The 24,012-nt window shown below is 40.5% G+C and overlaps 1 protein-coding gene and 1 pseudogene across 2 annotated transcripts in view; both read left to right on the forward strand.

Annotated features, from left to right (window-relative positions):
• The window catches only part of SLC7A14 (solute carrier family 7 member 14), a 117,823-nt gene that overhangs the window by 15,402 nt on the left and 78,409 nt on the right, over nucleotides 1–24,012 (forward strand). The gene's annotated exons all lie outside the window — the stretch shown is intronic.
• LOC104667729 lies at nucleotides 9,395–10,268 on the forward strand (annotated as a pseudogene). The gene has a single exon (XR_748758.2). The product of XR_748758.2 is annotated as a 40S ribosomal protein S3a pseudogene (transcript).

Genomic DNA, 24,012 nt, shown 5'->3' on the forward strand with positions numbered 1-24,012 from the left:
TTATGGCTTACTGCAACCTTGACCTAGCGGGGCTCAACTGATCCTCCCACCTCGGCCTCCGGCGTAGCTGGAACTACAGGCATGCGCCACCACACCTGGCTAATTTTTGTGGGTTTTTGTTTTTGTTTTTTGTTTTTGTAAAGACAGGGTTTTGCCATGTTGCCCAGGATGATCTTGAACTCTTAGGTTCAAGCAGTCATCTGCCTTGGCCTCCCAACGTGCTGGCATGAGCCACTGTGTCTGGCCTACTATTTGGACTTTTAAGGTGATTTTCCCCTCTTTAGGCAAAGAACATCAAGACTTTCCTAGCATAAGACCAAAAACAAACCAAAAAATCAAGAGGAGATCAGTCATTAGAAAATAAAATAAATTTACCAGCTTAATCTCAGCTTGAAATCTCAACATGAATGCAAGGGCCAATTTCTAAGTTTAAAAGTAGGACAATATCAGTTGTCAATGAATGTTTAAGGTGTAACTTGCAGCATGACTGCATCATATCTCTCAGGGTGGTCTATTTCACCTTTCTTTAAATGTTAAAGCAAAAGTCTTGGCTTTGGGGTTTGTTTTGTTTCATTTTTCTTTTTTTCTTTTTTTTTCTTTTTTGTTTTTTTACTGAACTATAAGGTGATCCTCACCAGAATTTGTTTTGGGCTCCGCTGCTTGCAGTTTTTTTAGAGAAGCATTTTATGACAACCTCGGTGGCTGTAGGATGAGTGAAACTCATCTCTCCCAGACCTTGACTGCTGAAGTAGGGAGATTAGACTTTAAGCCATAGGCAGTGGGAGCCACCAAAGGTGGTTGTGACCAGGACAGTGATGGAAGGTTCTGACAACAGTGAGTGGGATGGATGCGGCAGGAGAGAAGCGAGAGACAGAGGAGAGAAGCTGGAAATAGAAAGTCAAGTCAGGAGACTAAACTGAAAATTGTGCAAGAAAAAGAACATTTCTTTGCTGTAGAATCAGGGTCCATTTTTGCTATTTGTTGGTTAATGTTTAACGATGTCACTGAAATCTTGTTTGAGAAGAACTTAGCTCCAACTTCAAACACTAAGGAGAAAGGTGACCTCTCCTCTCCTTAGTTCTTCACCTGACTCCAGTCGCCCCCCTTTTATTTTCAGCTGGAAGGACTCCTTCACTTACGGTAAAAGGGTTGGCAGAAATGAGCAGAGGTACAGAGAGGAAGAAAAACCAGATGCGCTTTGCATGCTTGGAACCAAAACCATGTCGAGGAAGCAAGCACCCAGAGGGGTGGAGCTGAGCAGTGGTTTCAGCACAGCCCTCCCTCACTGTGTTAGCCTCACCTCACACAGGTCCCTTTGCTTCTCTGGGCCTGAAATTCCCCTTCTGTAAAACAGAAGGGCAACCACAGATGATTGCCATGGCTCCTTCAGGATGGAAAATTTATAATATCAGCAGCATATTATTAATTTAAAGATGCATTACATGAATCATATTCAATTCAATCCAATTCCAGTATGAACCACTCCACAAAATGCCAAAGCTCCTAAGGGCAACTTTCCTCACTTTATTTTTATACCTTCATTTCTTGCTTTTTTCCATTACTCTTCTGGTGCAGTATTTTTCCCCTTTCCCACTTGTTTCTTCATTTTCTAGTAATAGCAGGGAAGGGGTCATTCAATAGGACAAGAAGCTGAGATCATCTGTTTATCCACAGGACAAGGAGGAACCAAGGCCCAGCCAGCCAGCTCTTTCCCACACTGTTCTGCTGGTGACCCTCAACCCTACACCAGCAAGAAGAGGAAGCCAAGCTCAGCCTCCTTCTGACTTTTTTTTCACTCCTTTCTTCACCAAGCTGCAGGGTTCCGGATGTTTAGACAGCTCTGCTCCTCACTGTCTACAGACCCATCAAGGCAGCTGTTGTCACTCCCTGTTCCTAGGAAAAGTATCAAAGAGGGAGACAATTTGCACAACTCTTGTTCTAGCTTAACTTGAAAATAACCACCATGGACACACGCACATGAACACATGCAGCCCCCAGCCTTTTATCTGCAACTGCCTCTATTTAACTGTAGCCTGCTCAAATCCAGCAGCTCAGCAGAACCATGGCAGCCCCACTCCCAAGGAGAGGACTAGACCCTGACTAGTCACTTATTTCCTTGTTCCCTTAGCTACTACTGCAGTTAACCATCACCTCCTTGCATTGTTCATCTCAGTTAGCGAAGAGCCCAGGTAGGGTCTCTTCTACCATGCTACCCTACTCTACCCCACCCCCGGCAGGCCAGGGATTTCTACTTACTGCTTGTAGGTCTCACCTCCTATGCCAACTTGGTTCTCTTTCTTGTGAAACAACTGAAGTTGCCTTGAAATAGTAAGGGCAGAACACAGAATCTATTTATCCTGGTCTTCAGAGCCTAAAGAGACTAGAGATTTCCTTCTAACAATCAAGGTTTCCATAGCAAGAACCAGATTATTGAATTTCTAGAAGTCCTAAAACAAAACAAAACAAAACAAAAACCCACTTACTTCTCAAAATAGGCCTACAGGGTCTGAATCCACATAAAGCCCAAAGCAGGAAAGACAGGAAAGACTTAGTTGCCAAATAAGTGCTATAGAAAGTGCAAGTTACATTAAAATTAGAGATAGCAGTTGGTCCACCCCCATCACCTAGAGTACTGACAACACTTTGCGTTTTAATTAGTATGCACCAGGCATTTCATATACATTAACACAAATTATGACAACAATCCTACAAGGTGGACATTATCCTCATTTTTTAGATGAAGAAATCAGTGCTTAGAAAGAACATACACTTATAACATGTAGGGCAAGGACTGTAACACAGATTTGTCTGGCTTCAGAGACTAGAGGCTTTGTAGAAAGCTACCTTGCCTCTGCAAAAGGATAAACTGCTAAAACATAAACTTCATGAAATAAAACCAAAATCAGTGAACTGGAGGGAGACCCCTGTGTCCTGGGACTACTGCCTCTAACTAGCAGCATGACCCTGGGCACATCTTTTGGGTTTCAGTTTCTTTGTCTATGAAATGAGAGTGTCAGATCCAATTATTTCTTCCAGCTCTAGAACTGGAGAGTGTGTGTTCTAGTCCCCGCATGCCTCCTCAGGGAGCAAGAGACCAGCAGCTACAATCTAACCTCAGCACAACAGATCTCTAACAACAGGAAGTGCCTCTGCAGAGCCTCTGGAAATGATTCAGAATTATTTTCTGTTCTCCAGTGAGAACCTATAATTTCTATGACTGCAATTCCCCACTGGTCAGGGCTGGCTTAAGTAACATTCATTGCTGCTTATTACTCCGCCACTCCACGACACTCTGACGACACTGGAGAGAGGATCTGTGCTCCATACTTGTCACACATGGGTTTAAAGGGGTAGTGACTCAAAAGTGAAATGGGGAGAAAAGATAAATATTACACACCCACACATAGCTCTTATATGAAAATCCATCACTAGAACATAATAGTAAGGATGGAATTATTTACTGAAAAGGATTCATTATTTAATAAAAGAAATCACCAGGATCCCTATCAGTAGTGTGTCCACAGCTCATCAAAGGCTGAATGTGGTGGAGAGATAAATACTAAATCTAATGTACTATGAATCGAAGCTAACCAAATGCAGATGAAAACCGAAGAGGGTGCATGTATTATTTAATGTGAAAACGGGATACTGTGTTTGCAAAAATTTGCTTTACACACAACCTTTACGACCAGTGTTTGTTGGACCGGGAGCGGTGGCTCACGCCTGTAATCCCAGCACTTCGGGAGGCTGAGGTGGGTGGATCACCTGAGATCAGGAGTTCGAGACCAGGCTGACCAACATGGTGAAACCCCATCTCTACTGAAAAACACAAAAATTAGTGGGCATGGTGGCGGGTGCCTGTAATCCCAGCTACTTGGGAGGCTCAGGCGCAAGAATTGCTTGAACCCAGGAGGCAGAAGTTGCAGTGAGCCGAGATTGCACCATTGCACTCCAGCCTGGGCGACAGAACAAGACTCCATCTCAAAACAAAAACAAAAACAGTGTTTGTTGAACTGATGTGAGTGCATCTTTCTTGCAGCAGGAGGCCCAGCAATATAAATCTTTGCAAATGGGCGGGGTGCACACCAGTAAGAGAGGGAGAGGAAGGTGAAGGCGAGATATGAGAGAGCAGATGTGTGCCTAGAAAGGCATCATGGTGGCAAATGTTATATTGACTTTTTTTAAAAATGGAAGGGTGTTAATAGAAGAGAGAATGAGATGCAATTATTCAAGTTAAACGACCAAAAAGAAGCTTCATCTAAACCATCTAGAATATCAGTAGGGTTCCTTTGGTCAGCACATTAACCATTAATGGGAGTTTTACAGGTGAATAATATTTCTTGGCCAAGCACAGTGGTGAACACCTGTAATCCCAGCACTTTGGGAAGACCAGGCGGTCAGTTGACTTGAGGCCAGAAGTTTGAGACCAGCCTGGCCAACATGGCAAAACCCCATCTGTACTAAAAATACAAAACTTAGCCAGGTGTGGTGGTGTGCGCCTGTAAGACCAGCTACTCAGGAAGCTGACTCATGAGACTTCCTTAAACCCAGGAGGCAGAGGTCACTGTGAGCTGAGATCGTGCCACTGAGCTCCAGCCTGAGTGACAGAGAAAGGCGCTGTCTCAAAAAAAAAAAAAAAAAAAGGAATAACAATAATAATAATAATAATATTTCTTGTAGCAAGACTGCAGCTAAACAATGACAGAAGCATTGGGAAATCTCATTGCTGCCTCTGTGGTTTACTATCCTGATTTATATTTTTTAAATTTTTTATTTCCATAGGTTTTGAGGGAACAGGTGGTATGAGTACATGAGTAAGTTCTTTAGTGGTGATTTATGAGATTTTGTTGCACCCATCACCCAAGCAAAATACACTGAACCCAATTTGTAGTCTTTTACCCCTCACCCCCGTCCCACCCTCCCCACTGAGTCCCCAAAGTCCATGGAATCATTTTTATGCCTTTGCATCCCCATAGCTTAGGTCCCACTTATGAGTGAGAACATATGATGTTTCATTTTCCATTCCTGAGTTACTTCACTTAGAATAATAGTCTCCAATCCCATCCAGTTTGCTGCGAATGCCATGAATTCATTCTTCTTTATGGTTGAGTAGTATTCCATTGTATATATATACCACAGTTTCTTTATCCACTTGTTGATTGATGGGTATTTGGGCTGGTTCCACATTTCTGCAATTGGCGAATTGTGCTGCTCTAGATATGTGTGTGCAAGTATCTGTTTCCTGTAATGACTTTTCTTCCTCTGGGTAGATACCCAGTAGTGGATTGCTGGATCAAACGGTAGATCTACTTTTAGTTTTTTAAGGAATCTCCACACTGTTTTCCATGGTGGCTGTACTAGTTTACATTTCTACCAGCAGTGTAAAAGTGTCTCCTTTTCACCACATCCGTGCCAACTTCTATTATATTTTTATTTTTTGATTATGGCCATTCTTGCAGGAGTGAGGTGGTATCACATTGTGGTTTTATTTGCATTTCCCTGATCATTAGTGATGTCGAGTATTTTATCATATGTCTGTTGGCCATTTGTATATCTTTTTTTGATAATTTTCTATTCATGTCCTTAGTCCACTTTTTGAAGGGATAGTTTGTTTTTTTCTTGCTAATTTGTTTGAGTTTGTTGTAGATTCTGGATATTAGTCCTTTGCCAGATGTATAGATTGTGAAGATTTTCTCCCACTCTGTGGGTTGTCTGTTTACTCGGCGGCCATGTCCTGTTCTACAAACAACACGTGATCAACAATACCCCATGGGTAGACTTTTAAAGTTTTTACCACTTTTCCATGTAGCATTTTTCATTTAATCCTTGTCATAACCCTGTGGGGTAAGCAGAGCAGATATTCTAGCCTCATTTTGTAGACAAAGAAACTGAGGCTCCAAAAGGTAGAATGATATGTCTAAAGACACACAATTTGTCCACAACAGATTAGTCTAAGCCCTGGACTTGTGGCTACTAATCCAGTACTCTCTTCATGACACCCCAATAGACCTGAGGCTTAAGGCACCACTAACCAAAGCAGTTTAAGTGGAAAACTGCACATATATTTCGTACGAAGATACACACACAGCAGTTACCCAGACTGAGGAGTCTGTGGATCAATTAAAAAATATTTGTTGCAAGAAGCTTGCTAGGTTCAATAGAGTACCCTGAAAAAGAATGAAACATGAGGGGGTCTACAGAGAGGCAATGTTTATTTTTTATGCACATCCTTGCTAGCGCCTAGTGTTATCAAACTTTAAAATTGCTGCTTAAATAATAAGTCTGAAGTAGCTTCACATGGATTTAATTTGTATCTCTCTGATGACTCATGAGGACTTTGCACGTGTTTTTTGGCCATATGGACTTCCTTTTCTGTGAATTGCTTGCTCCTAACCATTGCCCATTTTCTGCCATATTGTTTGCTTTTTTTCTTAAAAATCTGTAGGAATTTTTAAATACATATTATTTATACTAATCTTTTGTTCATTATATGCTTTGAATATTATTCTCTAGGTCTCTGGCTTTTCTTTTTTTCTCTCCTCCCCCTACCTTTTAAGTTCAGTTTATTATGGTGTCAAGATTTACAACTAATATACTTACCACTCTGCTAACAGAAATCTAAACTTAAGAAAAGAAATTTTTCTGTTGAAGGTAGGTTTTCAGAAACTTAAATTTAAAATGATTGAATTACTTGAGCAATAGACCTCCTGTGCTGTTTCTCTCCACCCCTGAAAGCTAATGTAAGGTTTGCTTCAAAAGGGAATTTAATTGGGATTATGCTTTAAGTCACTCATTTTTTAGAAAATTATTGATGAGAAAAAAATTTACCAAAAATAAAAGAGCTATGGGATTTTCTTTATTCAATAATGCTGTGTCCTTCCAAAAACATTTGGTAAAGACAACCAGGCTAGAGAGGTGGCAAAGTCTATCCAGTCCTCCTCTCCTGCGAAAGCCCAGTGGACAGAAAGTGTTTGGTTTTATTTAGTTGCTAATTACACATTGTGTGAGACTAGGGTCCCACTTACTGAAGCCAACCTGCAGTGTAACTTCCCAGATTCAAAAGAAAGTGAAAGATAAAAAAGAGGGAGAGGAAAAGAGAGTGACAGATAAACTGTATTATGTCACTTGAGTCTATTGGGTTATTTTTTAATCCAAGTATCAGAATTAATAACTTTAAAAGAAAAACTATGGCATTTAATTAGGACATGGATTAATCAACATCTTTTTCCTGAATAATGCAAACTAATGAGTGTTCAAGGGTGAAAATAAATTTGCCAGAGAAAAAGAAACTGAACAAAAAATCACATAGTGACTGTCGCATCTCTTATATAAAAATATTTTCAAACTAATACTGTTAAAGTGATGTTATGGATCTTTCTCCCGCTTAATAAATTTTCTCTATAATGATAGTCAATTATTATCATATAGCAACAATACCTTTAAGGAAAACAGGTAGCATTATATTTCTGAAATCGATTAGCTCTTCTGATTGAGAGAAATATCTTTTCTGATATTTAGAAGACAATCACTTAAGAAATCAATTTTAACTTAATAACAATTCACCTCTCTGAAACAGAAGAAAATTACATTTTATATTTTGTCCCCTGAAAAAAATCTAAAAGTTGACACGACCCTTTGAAAACACAAGTGTGCTGTTTAACTTGTCCTCTATCAGTTTAATATTGGCGGCAATTGACAGGAACATATTAAGTAATAATTTTGTGGGGAAAAAGTTTGGAAAGCCCTGTCTGGTATTGTAGGTTTTGTGAAGCAGATTTTCATGCAGTTGGATTCCTACATAAACCTCCCAACACAGCACTTGGCCAGGTGGTTACCCACATGAAAATCAACAGCTTACATTTCTTCAGTTAAGCAGGCCCACACACAAGGAAAACGATTGGTATCAGGACTCAGCATTATTATAACAGGAAGGAATGACCACCTCTTCTGCTTAGGTGTAAGCAGAAGCTTAAACAAGCCATTTTTATACTATAATCTTACATTTGTAGCGAGCAAAAGAGCCCAGTCATGAAATCCAGCTTTGTAATTCTCCATTCAGAATAACATTGTAGGAAAAACATCTTGTTTCACTCTGTCATTTGACACTTTTCATATGAAGTAGGTGTGTTTTGTATTTGAATTTCAGCTGCACAGTCTTACTACTGAGCTACTCACATCTATCATGGTAATCTGAAAATAAAACTGACTATTTTCCCAGATACCTTGGTGTACAAAGCACAGCAAGTCAGAAGTAGAATGGGGATTTTGAACTTGAGAAGTGTACACCTGAAAGGGAGTTTAAGTAGTTAACCCCTTCTACTCTGCCCTTTTATTTTCTAAACTGAGAATACCAAGGTTCAGAGCAGTCCTGCCTGAAACGGGCTGTTGCGGTGATCCATTGACTTTATTTGTTTGTTTATTTTATTTTTTGAAAGGAAGTCTCAGTCTGTCACCCAGGCTGCAGTGCAGTGGCATAATCTCAGCTCACTGCAACCTCCTCCTCCCATGTTCAAGCGATTCTCCTGTCTCAGCCTCCCGAATAGCTGGGATTACAGGTGTGCACCACCACACCTGGCTAATTTTTGCATTTTTAGTAGAGATGGGGTTTTGCCATGTTGGCCAGGCTGGTCTTGAACTCCTGACCTGAAGTGATCCACCCACCTTGGCCTCCCAAAGTGCTGGGATTACAAGCATGAGCCACGGTGCCCAGCCTCCATTGACTTTAACCAAAAGACATGGAAGTACTGGGATGTCCTAGGGAAATCTCAGTATCTCAGACAGACTTTTTGCCCCCAGTGTGTAGTGTAACCCAATTTCCCCTTTGATAATCAGGACCAATTGGCCTAAATACAGTAACTCCCTTTCTACCTCTTTCCTTGCCTTTTAATTCGGAGGCATAAGTCTTGCTCAAGATCACTAAACTATTCAGTGGGAAACAGAACTAGAATTCAGGGTCCTTGCCTCTGAATAATAATAAACACTATTTACAAATGCTTACTATATACCCCACATCTTCCAAGCACATTCCAAAAAGCATCTCCTTTAATCCTTACAATAATACTTTTGGGGAAGATACTATTATTATCCCCATTTTACAAAAGGAAAAAAATGAAACCGAGATGTGGAGAGCTCAAGTAACAAGATCACACAGCTGGTCAGTGAAAGAGCTGGGATTTGAACCAAGGTTTGGATGCCAGGTCTCCACTCTTACACACTAGGTCATACTGCTTCCTTCTGGTCAGTCCACATCTTCCAATTCAATGATATTTTCACTTCATAAGCTAAAAGTAACTGAATATGAGATCCCTGAGGGCAGGAACATCTTCCCTTCTATCTCCTGCTCTGGCACAGCACCTGACACAGAATCAGTATTTATTAAGAGTTTTATGGCCATTTTGGCTCTCTGATCAGCACCATGGTGGTTGGCAAGAACAAGCGCCTTATGAAAGGTGGCAAAAAGGGAGCCAAGAAGAAAGTGGTTGATCCATTTTCTAAGAAAGATTGGTATGATGTGAAAGCACCTGCTATGTTCAATATAAGAAATATTGGAAAGACGCTCGTCACCAGGACCCAAGGAACCAAAATTGCATCTGATGGTCTCAAGGGTCGTGTGTTTGAAGTGAGTCTTGCTGATTTGCAGAATGATGAAGTTGCATTTAGAAAATTCAAGCTGATTACTGAAGATGTTCAGGGCAAAAACTGCCTGACTAACTTCCATGGCATGGATCTTACCCGTGACAAAATGTGTTCCATGGTCAAAAAGTGGCAGACAACGATTGAAGCTCATGTTGATGTCAAGACTACCGATGGTTACTTGCTTCGTCTGTTCTGTGTTGGTTTTACTAAAAAACGCAACAAACAGATACGGAAGATCTCTTATGCTCAGCACCAACAGGTCCGCCAAATCCGGAAGAAGATGATGGAAATCATGACCCGAGAGGTGCAGACAAATGACTTGAAAGAAGTGGTCAATAAGTTGATTCCAGACAGCATTGGAAAAGACATAGAAAAGGCTTGCCAATCTATTTATCCTCTCCATGATGTCTTCGTTAGAAAAGTAAAAATGCTGAAGAAGCCCAAGTTTGAATTGGGAAAGCTCATGGAGCTTCATGGTGAAGGCAGGAGTTCTGGAAAAGCCACTGGGGACGAGACGGGTACTAAAGTTGAACGAGCTGATGGATATGAACCACCAGTCCAAGAATCTGTTTAAAGTTCAGACTTCAATTAGTGTCAAATAAAAAGTGCTATTTGTGAAAAAAAAAAAAAAAGAGTTTTATGAATGGAATTGAACGTCTCTAGGTAACAAAATTGGACAACTCCAACTTCCCACCTTGCTTTCTGGAGACCAGGCTCAGCTGGGCAACAGAACTGCCCATCGCTGTGAGGTTTCTGAAAAAAAATGGGCTCCACATTCCAAAGGATGGCCTTACCAGTGGATCCCCGTAACACATCCTGTTAGAAAGTCCTGGATGGCCTATACCCAATAAGAAGACCAACCAATTTATCCAAAAATAAATAAATCAACAAGGCAGGAAGCTACCACAGAATACACTCAATAGGAGAACTGTGCTTCATAACCCACCTGGAAGCCATGGGAAAGAACTGACTCTGAGAACTCTGATCTGCCCTCTGACTGATTAGGACTGAGAAATGGGTGCAAGAGAAAGGAATTCTTTGAGGGGCCAAAAAAGCCTCATGAGCACCACATTTTTAAAGAGACTTTCATTCATTCATTTATTATTACTTTTGTTACAAACGTGATAAGAGTGGGGCAGAGCCTGGTAGGCCATGTATTAGTAAGAATAATGTAGATCTTGAAGTAATTCACATGAAAAAAAAATGAAGTGGCTTCCTTCAGTGTGTCTATGTCTGTCTATGGTAGGCAAAAATCAATACCTAGTTCCTCTAGATTTTCTGAGGAATGCCTAAATAGGGCCTGTGTTGAGATTCTGCTAATAAAATACACACGCAGAAAACAGGCTTTTATAGCAACTCAATGTTCTCTGTGCTGATGTTGAAAAAAAGTATTAGTGCCCTCCTCAAAGAATAACCCCGCATATCCAACATTTTTGTTGCATCCAGGCCACATAAGGCCTAAGTGATTTACTGAGATATACCTTACAATAATAGCTGTGACTATTAAAACCCTACTATTACAAGGAGCCCTACATATATCATCCCATTTAGTCCTCCCACCAAATCTGCAAAGTAGACATGATTAATGGTATTTACAGAAGATCTGAAATTTAGAAAGGCTAAGGTACTTACCCAAGTTTGCACAGAAGAAATTAAAGCCAAAGCTAAAGCCAAAGACTTCCCACTTTGCCATATTGCCTCTGGACAGCGAGACACCAGTCCTTATCCAGGCTGTAGGCCATTCCAAGCCCCACAGAAAATGAGTTCACAATATAAGAAATGGGCTGTGATCACAACTATTTACGAGTATCATATCTCAGATACATGTTAGCTAAGGTCTGAAAGTACAAAAAACATAGCATCTCTTTGCAAAAAGGTGATATAATTCAACATCTTCATTTTACTAAAGAAGAAACTAAAGCCCAGGGAGGTAAACCATACTTTAGCACAACCAACATTGTGATACACCCACTATGGGCAGAATTTTGTGCCAGTTTGCACATTTAGTAGGGGAGATAAAGAAACTATGCCAATTATTAAAGCAATGAGCAGAAGAGTTGTAAGGCACCATCTCCTTCTAGGAATCTCTTCTAAGCAAACATCAAAGATGTTGTCAGATTTATATGCAAACAAGTTCATTGTAGTATTATTTATAATAGCAAAAATTTGATAGAAAACTAAATGTCTAACAATACCAACATAGATAATTATATCAATTATGTCACTAAAGTCATGTGCTGTGTAATGACGTTTGAGTCAACAAACTGCATATACAACACCGTGGTCCCGTGAGATTATAATGCTATATTTTTACTATAACTTTTCTACATTTAGATACACAAATACCACTCTGTTCTCATTGCCTCCAGTATTCAGTACAGGCACATGCTGTACAGGTCTGTAGCCTAGGAGCAACAGGCAGTACCATGTAGCCTAGGTGTATAGTAGGCTGTGCCACCTGGGTTTGTGTGAGTACATTCTATGATGCTTGCACAATGATGAAATTGCCTAAGGAAGTCTTCCTCAAGCATAGCTCCATCATTAAGTAATGCATGACTGGATATAGTGAAACACTGAACAACCATTCAGATCACATTTTATAAGAATATTTTAATCATCTGAACAAATGTTCTTAATATAATAAGTGAAAACAGCAGGATACAATATTGTATATACACTTTGAATATAATTTCAGACCATTTTCAACCAAAATGTTAACAGTGGCCAATTCTAGGCAGTGGAATATGGTGATTATTATTTTTTTCTTCACGCTCCTTGTATTTTCCAAATTGTCCACAATGAGCTGTATAACTTTCATAATGAGCCAAACAAGCAATTTTTTTTTTTTGAGACAAAGTCTCGCTCTGTCGCCCAGGCTGAAGTGCAGTGGTGCGATCTTGGCTCACTGCAACCTCCGCTTCCCAGGTTCAAACAATTCTTCTGCCTCAGCCTCTCGAATAACTGGGATTACAGATGCACACCACCATGACCGGCTGATTTTTTGTATTTTTAGTAGAGACAGGGTTTCACCGTGCTGGCCAGGCTTGTCTCGAACTCCTGACCTCGTGATCCGTTCACCTCAGCTTCCCAAAGTGCTGGGATTACAAGTGTGAGCCACTACGCCCGTCCCACAAGCAATATTTTTTTTAAAGTGCTTGGCAACCTCTTCATAGATTACTTTCCACTGGCGCCATCTTCAAATAAGGGACTGTAAGTAAGGAAAAATAGATGAGGGCAAATAACCTAAGGACATAAACTTCATTCTTTTTGCGTCAGGGCGTTCTTGAAGGCTCCTGAGCAAAGGGATAATAGCCACAGTTGGACTTTCGGAGGAACCTCTGCCGTGGTGCAGAGAATGGGGAGGAAGGGACTGAAAGCAGACGCCAATCAGGCTGTGACTGCAGTGGTCAGAGCAGCTGGTGGCTCATGAAGGCTGCAGCAGGTGAATGCTGTGGAGAGAGAGAAAGGGACTGTGTCAGAGACACACAAAGGCCTAGTGCTGGCTGTTTGTGGAGATGAAGAAGAAGCCACCCAGCTGGGAAAGGAAATGCTGAACATCAGTTACAGTGCAATTTCGACATGGCCCCTGGGACTTTGTACTGAATAAATGAAACATAGGCATGGAAGACAAAATGTGAATTAATAAACCTCCTACAAGAACTATTTCTCCTTAGCTTAACAAGCCAGGAGCTGGCATCTGACTCATGGTTAATTTCATTCTGGTCATTCTGAATTGCATTACTGACATCATGGCTGTGCAGTGGAAGATGTAATAGAATCAATACTCTAATCACTCCTAGCCATGCCCAGCATGGTTCCCAGACAGAAAAGAAGAGCTGGCAAATGTCTCAACATTTATTGTTTTCCTCCTCTTCTTGCTCTTGCCCATTTTTTTTTCTTTTTTAGCTCTGCAATTTGCAGTTTTCCCTAACAGCTGACTATCAGAGTCACACCAAGGAGGTCTTAAAAATATGGAGAGAAACAAAGCTACTGGAAATATACACACTGATATATTCATAGTGCCATCTGTAGGCAGTGGAATTCATGGTGATGGGTATTGCTTCTTTCTATTTAGCCATGTTTCTCAAGACTTTTCCAATTAATGTGTATTAATTTTGGAAAGAGGAAAAAAGGTAATGTTAAAATGTCAAATCATGCAAACAAAAAAAAGAGTTTTTTTAACAGTGGCTGGGGCACCAGAGCTGCAATGGGAGCATTGGTGTTTATGGTTGACTCCAGTGCCAATGTTGGCAAGCAAGTTGTTTAAACATAGCAGCTGCAATTCAGACAAACCTATTCTCCCACCTGTTCTCATGTCAGAGGCCCCTGCACTATGACTCCTTTTAGGTCCTAGGGCTTCTTCATCTGTTCATAGCCTCAGCTCATCCTCTACCAGACATTTCCACCATCCTTGAACATCTCACATGGGATATTTGAGTTTTAAATTGCCTCTTTCCTTATGGACAAAAAAGTTTTGCCCCATTAAAGAATTCTTGCTATTTGGCAGGCTTTCTGTTGTTGCAATGATGACGATGACGATGATGATGACGATGACGATGATGACAATGTTACTGTTTTGAACTGGGATTTTCCCTTACTCCCTAAAATTACACATACAGATTGCCTACCATCTCAGATAAGGGCATATGTAGTATATAAACAAATGGCAATACATCTCTATAAGCTGCAAGACTAATCAATGTCTCAGGAGAGCTAGAACAGTTAGTTTCCTAAGGTGTAAGAACATATGGCAATACTGAAGATTCGCTCTTTCAACCAAAATTTACTGACCTGAATGATACGCTAGGCACTGTGCTTGGGACTGAGGTAGAGCCAGGGATGCCAAGGTGAACAAGACAGGGCACTTACAGTCAGTGGCAGAAAGAGAATCCAGCTCTTGCATTTCAGAATGATAAATGCCAGAATGAAACTCCCCAAAAGGCACTTTGAGGAGCTCAAGGCAGGGCACAACTAGGTGAAGAGAAGAACAGCAAGGCTTTCATAGGAGCTGATGCAGCTAGTTCCAAAAGATGAATGTGATTTTCAAAGAGCTGTAGGTATACCTGGTAGAGGGGCAGTGCATGTGGAGATCAATAATCTCACAGCCATAGGCTAGGTGGCTTGCAGGAAAAGGATTTGGAAGGTGATCAAACTGATAAGTCATGTTGAGAAGTTTGAACTTCATATTACAGACCATAAAGAGTCATCGAAAGCATTAAGCAAGGAATAACCTGGACAGATTCCTATTTTAACCATGTGGGACATGGGCTAGAAAAGGCAGAGAAGAAAATAGGCAAAAGGATGCAGAAGGTAACTTTAGAAAAGAAGCTCTCAATGGGAGTGATATTGCCTCCTAAGCAATGTTCTAGAAATGTATGAGATGTCTTCACTATCAAAACAGTTGGGGGACACTGTGTCATTTAGTTGTCAGAGGCTAATAATGTTAGATGTACTGCAATGGGCAGCACAGTCACATATGAGGAAGAATTCACTTTCAAATATACTACCAGACAATCATACAGGTCAAAAACCTGTTAATAATGATCTCAGCAGCCCAGAACATAATTCCATTTTGCATATAAACATAAAGTACTATGTATAAATTTTACATGTGCTATAAAGATTGATATATAGATCAATGGAATAAAATTAAGAGTCCAGAAACACATCCTTACATTGTTGGGCAACTGATCTCAATGCCCAACAATGTGAGGGTGTATTTCTGGACTCTTAATTTTATTTTCAATTTTATTAAATTTATGAATGTAAGAGTGTATTTCTAGACTCTTATTTTTCCTGTTGAATTGTCTTGGCACTAAGACACCAAATTGTCTTGACACCAAGACAATTCAATAGGGAAAAGATCAGTATTTTCAACAAATGGTGCTGAGTCTACTAGATACACACATGCAAAAGACTGAAGGTGGGCCGGGCGCGGTGGCTCATGCCTGTAATCCCAGCACTTTGGGAGGCAGAGGCAGGTGGATCATGAGGTCAGGAGATGGACACCACGGTGAAATCCCGTCTCTACTGAAAACCCCGTCTCTACTAAAAATACAAAAAATTAGCCGGGCGCGGTGGCGGGTGCCTGTAGTCCCAGCTACTCGGGAGGCTGAGGCAAGAGAATGGCGTGAACCCGGGAGGCAAAGCTTGCAGTGAGCCGAGATTGCGCCACTGCCCTCCAGCCTAGGCGACAGAGCGAGACACCGTCTCAAAAAAAAAAAAAAAAAGAATGAAGGTGAACCCTTACCTCTTTCCTCAGTCGTTATTCAAAAATTAACTTAGAATGGATTAAAGACCAAAATGTAAGAGCTGAAACAATAAAATTCTTGGAACAAAATATAGTCACAAATCTTTATAATTTTGGATTAGGCAATACATTTTTTAGATATGATATCAAAAGCATAAACAATAAAAGGGAAAATAGATAAATTAGACTACTTCAAAACCAAAAAACTTTTGCATTTCAAATGAAACCTTTAAGAAAGTGAAAAGGAAAAGCACAGAATGGTTTATATTGCAAAACATATATCTGAGAAGGATTTAGAATCCAGAATATATAAAGAATCTTATGACTCAACAATGAAAAGAGAAATAACCCATTTTTAATGGGCAAATTATTTGAATAGATATTTCTTCAAAGGTAGGTACAAATGGCTGATAAAGATGCTCAAGATCTTTAGTCATTAGGGAAATAAAAATAAAACCACAGTGAGATACAACTTCACACCCTTTAGGATAGTTGTAATTTTAAAAAGATGAACAATAACACGTATTGAGAAAGATGTAGAGAAATTGAAATCTTGATCCATTGCTGGTGGGAATGCAAAGTGGTGCCGCTGTCTCGGAACACAGGCCAGCAGTTCCTGAAAATGTTAAACACTGAGATGCCATATGATCCAGCAATTCAACTCCCAGTATGTATCCAAGAGACCTGAAAATGAATGTCCACACAAAAATCTGTACACAAATGCTGACAGCAACATTATTCATAATATCCAAAAAGTGAAAACAATCCAAATGGTATCAACTGAATACTATGAATGAGTGAACAAAATATGGTATAGCCATATAATGGCCTTTTATTCAGCCATAAAACAGAAATGGAGTTCTGATATGTGATACAACACGGATGAACTTTGACAACATTATGATAAGTGAAAGAAGCCAGATACAAAAGGCCACATATCGTATTACTGAATTTATGTGAAATGTCCAAAATAAGAAAATCCATAAAGAAAGAAAGTAGATTAGTGATTGCCAGGAGTTGGCGAGGAGCAATGCTCATGGGTATGGGATTTTTGAGAGGGTAACTAAAATGTTCTAAAATTAAATCAGTGTGATAGTTTCACAATTCTGTGAATATACTGTATTTAAAAACACTTAAATATACACTTTAAAAGGATGAATTTTATAATATGTGGATTATACTTCACTTTTAAAAATTATATGTGCTGAATTTTTCAGAAAGACAACCAATATACAAATCAAGGAAAGATGGTCGGCTGCAGTGGCTCACACCTGTAATCCCAGCACTTTGGGAGGCCTAGGCGGGCAGATCTCCTGAGGTCAGGAGTTCGAGACCAGCCTGGCCAGCATGATGAAACCCTGTCTCTACTAAAAATATAAAAATTATTCAGGCGTGGTGGCAGGCACCTGTAATCCCAGCTACTCAGGAGACCGAGGCAGGAGAATCGCTTGAACCTGGGAGGCCGCGGTTGCAGTGAGCCAAGATCCCACCATTGCACACAAGCCTGGGCAACAAAAGCGAAACTGTCTCAAAAAAAAAAAAAAAAAAAAAAAATCAAGCAAAGATGGCATTTGGTTTAGTTTGGAAGTTTACAAGAGTCATTTACCATTTCACAAAACCACTTCACCACAAACCCTGTCCAGTAGTATCTGAATCACCAACACCCACACTTCATGGTTTATGGCTATTGCAATTGCAGTGACTCTATGCATAGATGCAAGTTTGAGTATTTCATTATATCATTCTTGTGCATTTACAGTTTAAAGAGCATTTTTTACTATAAATTAATTGCCTTCTAGTTCTTCTTCATATTATAGTGAGTGTACTATATTGATTTTTCTTGAATAATGCTTGTGGGTTGGTTATACTATCTATGAACTTCATTTCAGCATAGAAATGGGCAGAATGCCCCATCATATTTGTAATGAAATGTGTGCTATTAAAAAGGTGGCATTAAGGCTAATAGAACTGAGGAGGACTGCCCTATTTTCAGGTCAACCCTTCGTTACACACACATGTCCAGTCACAACCATCATTTAATTATAGCTCAGGGTCTTCCTCTTTTCCCCCCTGCACATAAAATTGCAAACAGGTAAAACCACAGCAGCCACAGTTTTTGGCATTTCCCTAGACTAAAGCCTTCACCCATCAGACCTCTGCCCCTGGAATTATAAAGATTTCCTTGGAAAGAGTTTAAATTGCTTTCCATCCTCGCTGTCATTCAGTTTTCCCATGCCTCCGTGGTTTGAGAGGTGATATTTAGCTGATTGATCTAGATACGTTTTCTCCCCTGCTTATGTTAAAAAAGTAAAATGTGGAGGTGACCTGGGGAACCATTGTTTATTCTCAAAGGAGGCAATCTTCGTGTCACTGTTCAAGCAAAGTGCCTCTCCCCAGGGCATCGGGTAGCTCTAACTGTTAGCATTTTTAATTTCTGAGGTCATAAGTGTCACACTGGGGACATTTAAACAAACTTCCTCAGCTTGGGCTGATATAAGAGCTATAGAGGAGCAGCCTGCATTGCAGAGAGGGAACTGGCCCACCATTCAAAAGGCTGGGCACGGTGGCTCACGCCTGTAATCCCAGCACTTTGGGAGGCCAAGGCGGGCGGATCACGAGGTCGGGAGATTGAGACCATCCTGGCCAACATGGTGAAACCCTGTCTCTACACAAATACAAAATATTAGCCAGGTGTGGTGGCACACGCCTGTAGTCCCAGCTACTTGGGAGGCTGAGGAAAGGGAATTGCTTGAATCCGGGAAGCGGAGGTTGCAGTGAGCCAAGATCATGTCACTGCACTCCAGTCTGGTAACAGAGCAAGACTCTATCTCAAAAAAACAAAAAGAAGGCCAGTGTCCCAGTCTGGATTCAGTCTGTATTATTATTGAACTAGTCACTTTCTGTCTCTCCAAATCTCTCTTTTTGTGTCTGTAAGATGAGGATATTAATGCCTATATTTCCTGCCTTACAGATTCATGATAATCAAATGTGAAAATATTTATAGTGTTTTATGTCTATTCATTTCTATGTCCCGAGTGCCACCTACTTACCAGCAGATCCTGACTTGGTATCAGGGACACTACAGTGCCTACAACAGACACAGCTCTGCCTTCCTGGAACTCAGAGACTAAAAGAGACATAGACTCCAATGAATAATGACACGATTAATTAATTTATTACATAACATGCTCCAAAGGAAAAGTGCAGTGCTATAATAAAAGTTTACAGGGGTGACATAGGGTGTAAACTCATTCATAGATGAGAAGTGATGCTCAGAGTGAGACCTGAAGGTTTAGTCAGAGCAGCCTAACCAGGAATTGCAAAAATATGGTCTAATGGTTTTCTTTAAAATACCAATTCTTGAATCCCACTCCCAAAGATGTGGATTCAGAAGCTCCATTAAAGAGCCTGAGGAGGAGCTGCGTCTGTGCTTTTAGTTTGTTAAGTTTCCCAGGTGATTCTCATGTGCAGCCAGGCATGGGAACAACTGAGCTAGGCAAAGAGTGGGGAAGAACAAAACAGAAGCAGCTACTGTGAAGACCCAGAGGTGGGGTAGAGCCTTACTGCTAGATGCAAACCAACTGCAGCACAGGTAGAGGCACCTTCTGGAAGCTTCTTAGTAGACTCTCAGGCCCCATTCTAGACCTAAGGAGGCAGAAATTCACAAGATTCTCAGGTGGGTTTTCATTTATTTATTCAAGCCGCATGTTCCACTTCCAGCGATTTTTTTTTTTTTTTTTTTTTTTTTTTTTTTTTTTTTAATGTCTGTTAAAATACCTAGAAGCACTGGGTAGGAGAATTGAAAGAACCTTGAAGGAAGAGTCCTGGCTTATCTGTTCTGGTATCCTTAGCTCCTAGCACATATAAGGCACTTGGTAAATATAGCTTAAATCAAAGTGCACAAACATACATTTTTATTTTGTGGGAGCTGCCAAATTCAGAGATTACTAAGATTGATGAAAAATTAATCCTTCTTCATATGGAAATAGGCAAAGACATATTCTACTGAAGAGTGGTGAAACTGGCACAATCTTTTGAGAGGGCAGTCTGGCAAAGGGCACTAGAACATAAAACATGCATGCCCATTAACTTGGTCACTCCCCTCTCCAAGGAGCTTAGCCTAAGGAATTATACAGACATGTCTGCAAAATATATGTCCACTGTAGCATTGCTTATGAGAGAAAAATAATGAGAATAGCTTCAATTTCCATTAAGAGGCAATTAAACCATTGTTGTACATAAAATGAACAATCCTGCAGCTCTTTAAGATGACACAGATGACATATACTCTCTTGGATATGTGACATCGCTGATACATTAAGTTTTAAAAAGGTCATAAAATAATATCTCAGTTTTGTAATATGTATTTCTTCCACCTCCTTCACCTCTTCCACCTTTGCTACCCCTGAGAGAGTAAGACCAAACCCTCTTCTTCCTCCTCCTCCTCAGACTACTCAACATGAAGACCATGAAGATGAAAATATTTATGATGATCCACTTCCACTGAATAGAAAATATATTTTCTATTTCTTATTATTTTCTTAAAAATTGCATTTTCTTTTCTCTAGCTTATTTTATTGTAAGAATACAGTGTACAATACATATGACATACAAAATATGTGTTGACCATTTATGGTATTGGTAAGGCTTCTGGTCAACAGTAGGCTATTAGTAGTTACGTTTTTGGAGAGTCAAAAGTTACATGCAGATTTGAGGCTGCACAGGGGTCGGCACCCCTAACCCCAGTGTTGTTTAAGGGTCAATTGTGTTTACAATTGGCATATATTTTTTGTTTATAGGAGATAAAAAATATTTTTATGTTCATAAAGGAAAACAAAACCCTCCACTTCAGGCAGTGGAAACTACTCTATTTGGCTTACAGAATCTGCAGGACACAGTGAAGAGAGTGATAAGGAAGAGGGAGGAAAAGGAGAAGAAGGAAGAGAAAGAGGGGAACGGGGATGGTGTCTTGACAGTCTCACATCTCCATCCAGGTAGACCCAGCCCTGGCTGCACATTAGAATCACCTGGGAAGGCTTCTGATATCTCTGATGCTAGATTCCCACTCAGACCAATTCAACATGAATCTCTTGGAAATGTGGCTGGACATTACTATTTTAAAAAGCTCCCTGGGTGATTCTAACGTGTATCAGGGCTGTGAGTCCTTGGAAATTGGCCTGACAGAACAAGGAGACCTGTCCATCATCTACCTGCATGTGATGTTGTTCATGGTGCCACAGCTCTCACCAACAATACCAATTCAAGTGCACCCTGTAGGGAGAAAAAAAATAACTGGAGTTGTGAAAGACTGATCAAATCACCTTCTAAGGCAAGCCGTCCATCAGTATGAAGGGCCTCCCCTCGATTGCTCTGAAAGTCGGACCACAGGGAACCAGCATGGGTTGACACTGGGATGACTCCAGGAGGCAGCTTGGAGATCTGATTGTTTGGGAGCAGGAAGAACTTCCGTTTAAAAGTACAGTGCTAGGTTTCATATCTTGAAAAATTATAAAATTCCCTCATCTCTTTCTCCTTCTCTGTTCATACCACCATATAAACTTTTTCCCACTAAACAAGTCAGTGGAAATGGAAACACTACATCAAGGTTCTGGATTGTTTTAGTACCAGCAGGTTGGCTGTACTAGTATAGGCCAATCACCATTGAGACCTACAAAGTCCAGGGTGTGTCACAGGGAAATTGGAAGCATCGAGGAGACCCCAACACAAATGCCCTTTCTCTGCATATTTTTCACTGTCCTAAAAAAGTCCCCCTCAGTCATTTCTCAACCTGCTTTCCAACAGACTCCTACTTTCCAGGTCACTGGAAATCCTGGTGTGCTCCTCTCCACCAGGTAACATTAGATTCTGTCTGCTTGTGTCTGAGAGCTGGGTGAGTCTTCATCTCCAAATGAGATGTGATCACCGTTTGTGATTAGACGGGCAGCCTGCTGGCTGACAAAGTAACAGAATTTCTTCTCTTCTAATGCCAAAAAGGATTGACTGGTAGGCCAATATTTCAATTTGGTTTTTCTTGGTTAGATACAGTTCTGTTTTCTCTGTTCATGTTCAGTGGTTAAAGTAGGGTTTCCTGCTCAGATAAGTCCTAGGTCATTAAAGGGCAGCAGAGGAAGGCAACTCCATAAAATGTTAACAGTTGTTGGGAGGCTGCTGGCCACAAGGCACTGTGCTCAGCTTGTTATGAGTTAACATAAAGTTGATGTATTCAAAACTGTGCTTAGGAAAAAGTGACAGTCTCCCAAACCATAAATAATTATATATCTTTTCTTTAATAAGAAATATCAGCTAATGTGAATCTAATTGAAAAGTTTTCTTGGCAGGAGAAGACTTAAAATTAAATAGCAAAGATGGAGGTGGCTATAACTTTAAGACTTTCAGCCAAAGGCACTTTTGTTTATATGGCATACGTTTTGTTACCAGTGATGGGAGAACTGGGGTAGGGTGGAGGGAAAGATAATCAGGAAGAAAGAGACAGCAAAGAGTAGTTTGGGATAAGCTCTTAAGGATGTTAAGAATGAGTACACACTTGATACCAAGTTAAGCTGTTCCAATTTGGCCAATTAAACTCTACAGGGACAGCCCACATCACCCACACATGTAGCATGACGTTCGTCACCAAGCACTGTTCTCCTTTTACTACATTAATAATAGAGGAAGGGAAAAAGACTCTGGATAAGGGTGAAGGAGGAAAGATAAGCTTTCGGATCCTATTTGGAAAGAGATGAAGAGCCAAGAGTAGATTGCAGAGGGGTTGGGGGAGGCGTTCACTGCTGGTGACCAGAGCACATGGCCATGGAAGCTGGCATCCTGGCTCTTCCCATGCTAGCTTCAGAGACTTGGATAAATTCCCCAGCTAGCCTGACACCCAATGTCCTCTTCTGTAAATGATAACACACCTTTCTGGTGTTGTTTCTAAAATTTATTAAGTGCAGACTCTGCAGCTATGCTGTACAGTATAATAACCACTGACCACATGTTAACTATTTAAATTCCAATTAATTAAAATTAATTTTAAATTTAAAATTCAGCTCTTCAGTTGCACTAGCCACATTTCAAGTGTTCAATAGCCACATGTAGCTAGTGGCCACTGTATTAGACAGCACAGAAAATATTTTCATCATCACAGAAAGTCTACTGGACAGTGCTGCCCTACAGTCCGGTCTCTAAAGCTGTTCTGAATGGAGTCACATGCCAGCTCTAACAGCAGCTGTGTCACTTTTAACAAATGTTTTAACTGCTCTGTGTCTCAGTTTCCTCATCTTTACTTTGGGAGTGGTTAAAAATAGTGTTTCTCTCACAGGGTTGTTGTTAGACTATACAGACAGCTCTAACTTAAGATGGTTCTACTTAATGACGTTTCCACTTTTATGGTGCAGATGTGATACATGTTCAATAGAAACCATACTTCTCCCACAATGCTGGGAAGTGACTGTGAGCCACAGCTCCCAGTCAGTCACGTATTTTCAACTTGGGATATTTTAAATTTATGATGGGTTTATCAGGTACCTTATCATAAGTCAAGAACTGCATGTAAATCAGTTAAAACCATGGCGAGTACATAGAAAGCATCATATAAGTGACACTGTTATTTAGGTGAGGATTATCTAGACTTGTTTAAGCACTATAATTTGCATCTCAGATATATAGCCATTTAATCTCTGTTTTTAGCCTCCCAAAAAGAGGCTCTTCTCTTCTGTGTGTGTGTCTGTGTGTGTGTGCGTATTTTACCTTTACCTTTTTTCTGCTTGTAACAGAATGACACCCAGAGTTCAGAATAATGAGGCTGTTTCAGTCCTGTAATGTGTCCCGAGAGAAATTCACCCCTTTTTATTTGGAGATTTCTCACTAAGTGAATAGAATGGGGACCCTGGCCAGACCCAAACCACAGGCAGGGAGGATTTACCAACTCTCGCCTATGACAGGCAATACAAATTAAGCACGCTCAATACTAGACTCTGAATGTGGAGGCTTATTTATTAAAATACTCTTCAGATGTCAAAATAGAAAATGCAGGGCCAGGCGTGGTGGCTCACGCCTGTAATCCCAACACTTTGTGGGGCCGAGGTGGGTGGATCGCAAGGTCAGGAGTTCGAGACCAGCCTGGCCAA

The sequence above is a fragment of the Rhinopithecus roxellana genome, chromosome 1 (assembly GCF_007565055.1).
Source record: "Rhinopithecus roxellana isolate Shanxi Qingling chromosome 1, ASM756505v1, whole genome shotgun sequence".
In the NCBI taxonomy this organism is placed as follows: Eukaryota; Metazoa; Chordata; class Mammalia; order Primates; family Cercopithecidae; genus Rhinopithecus; species Rhinopithecus roxellana.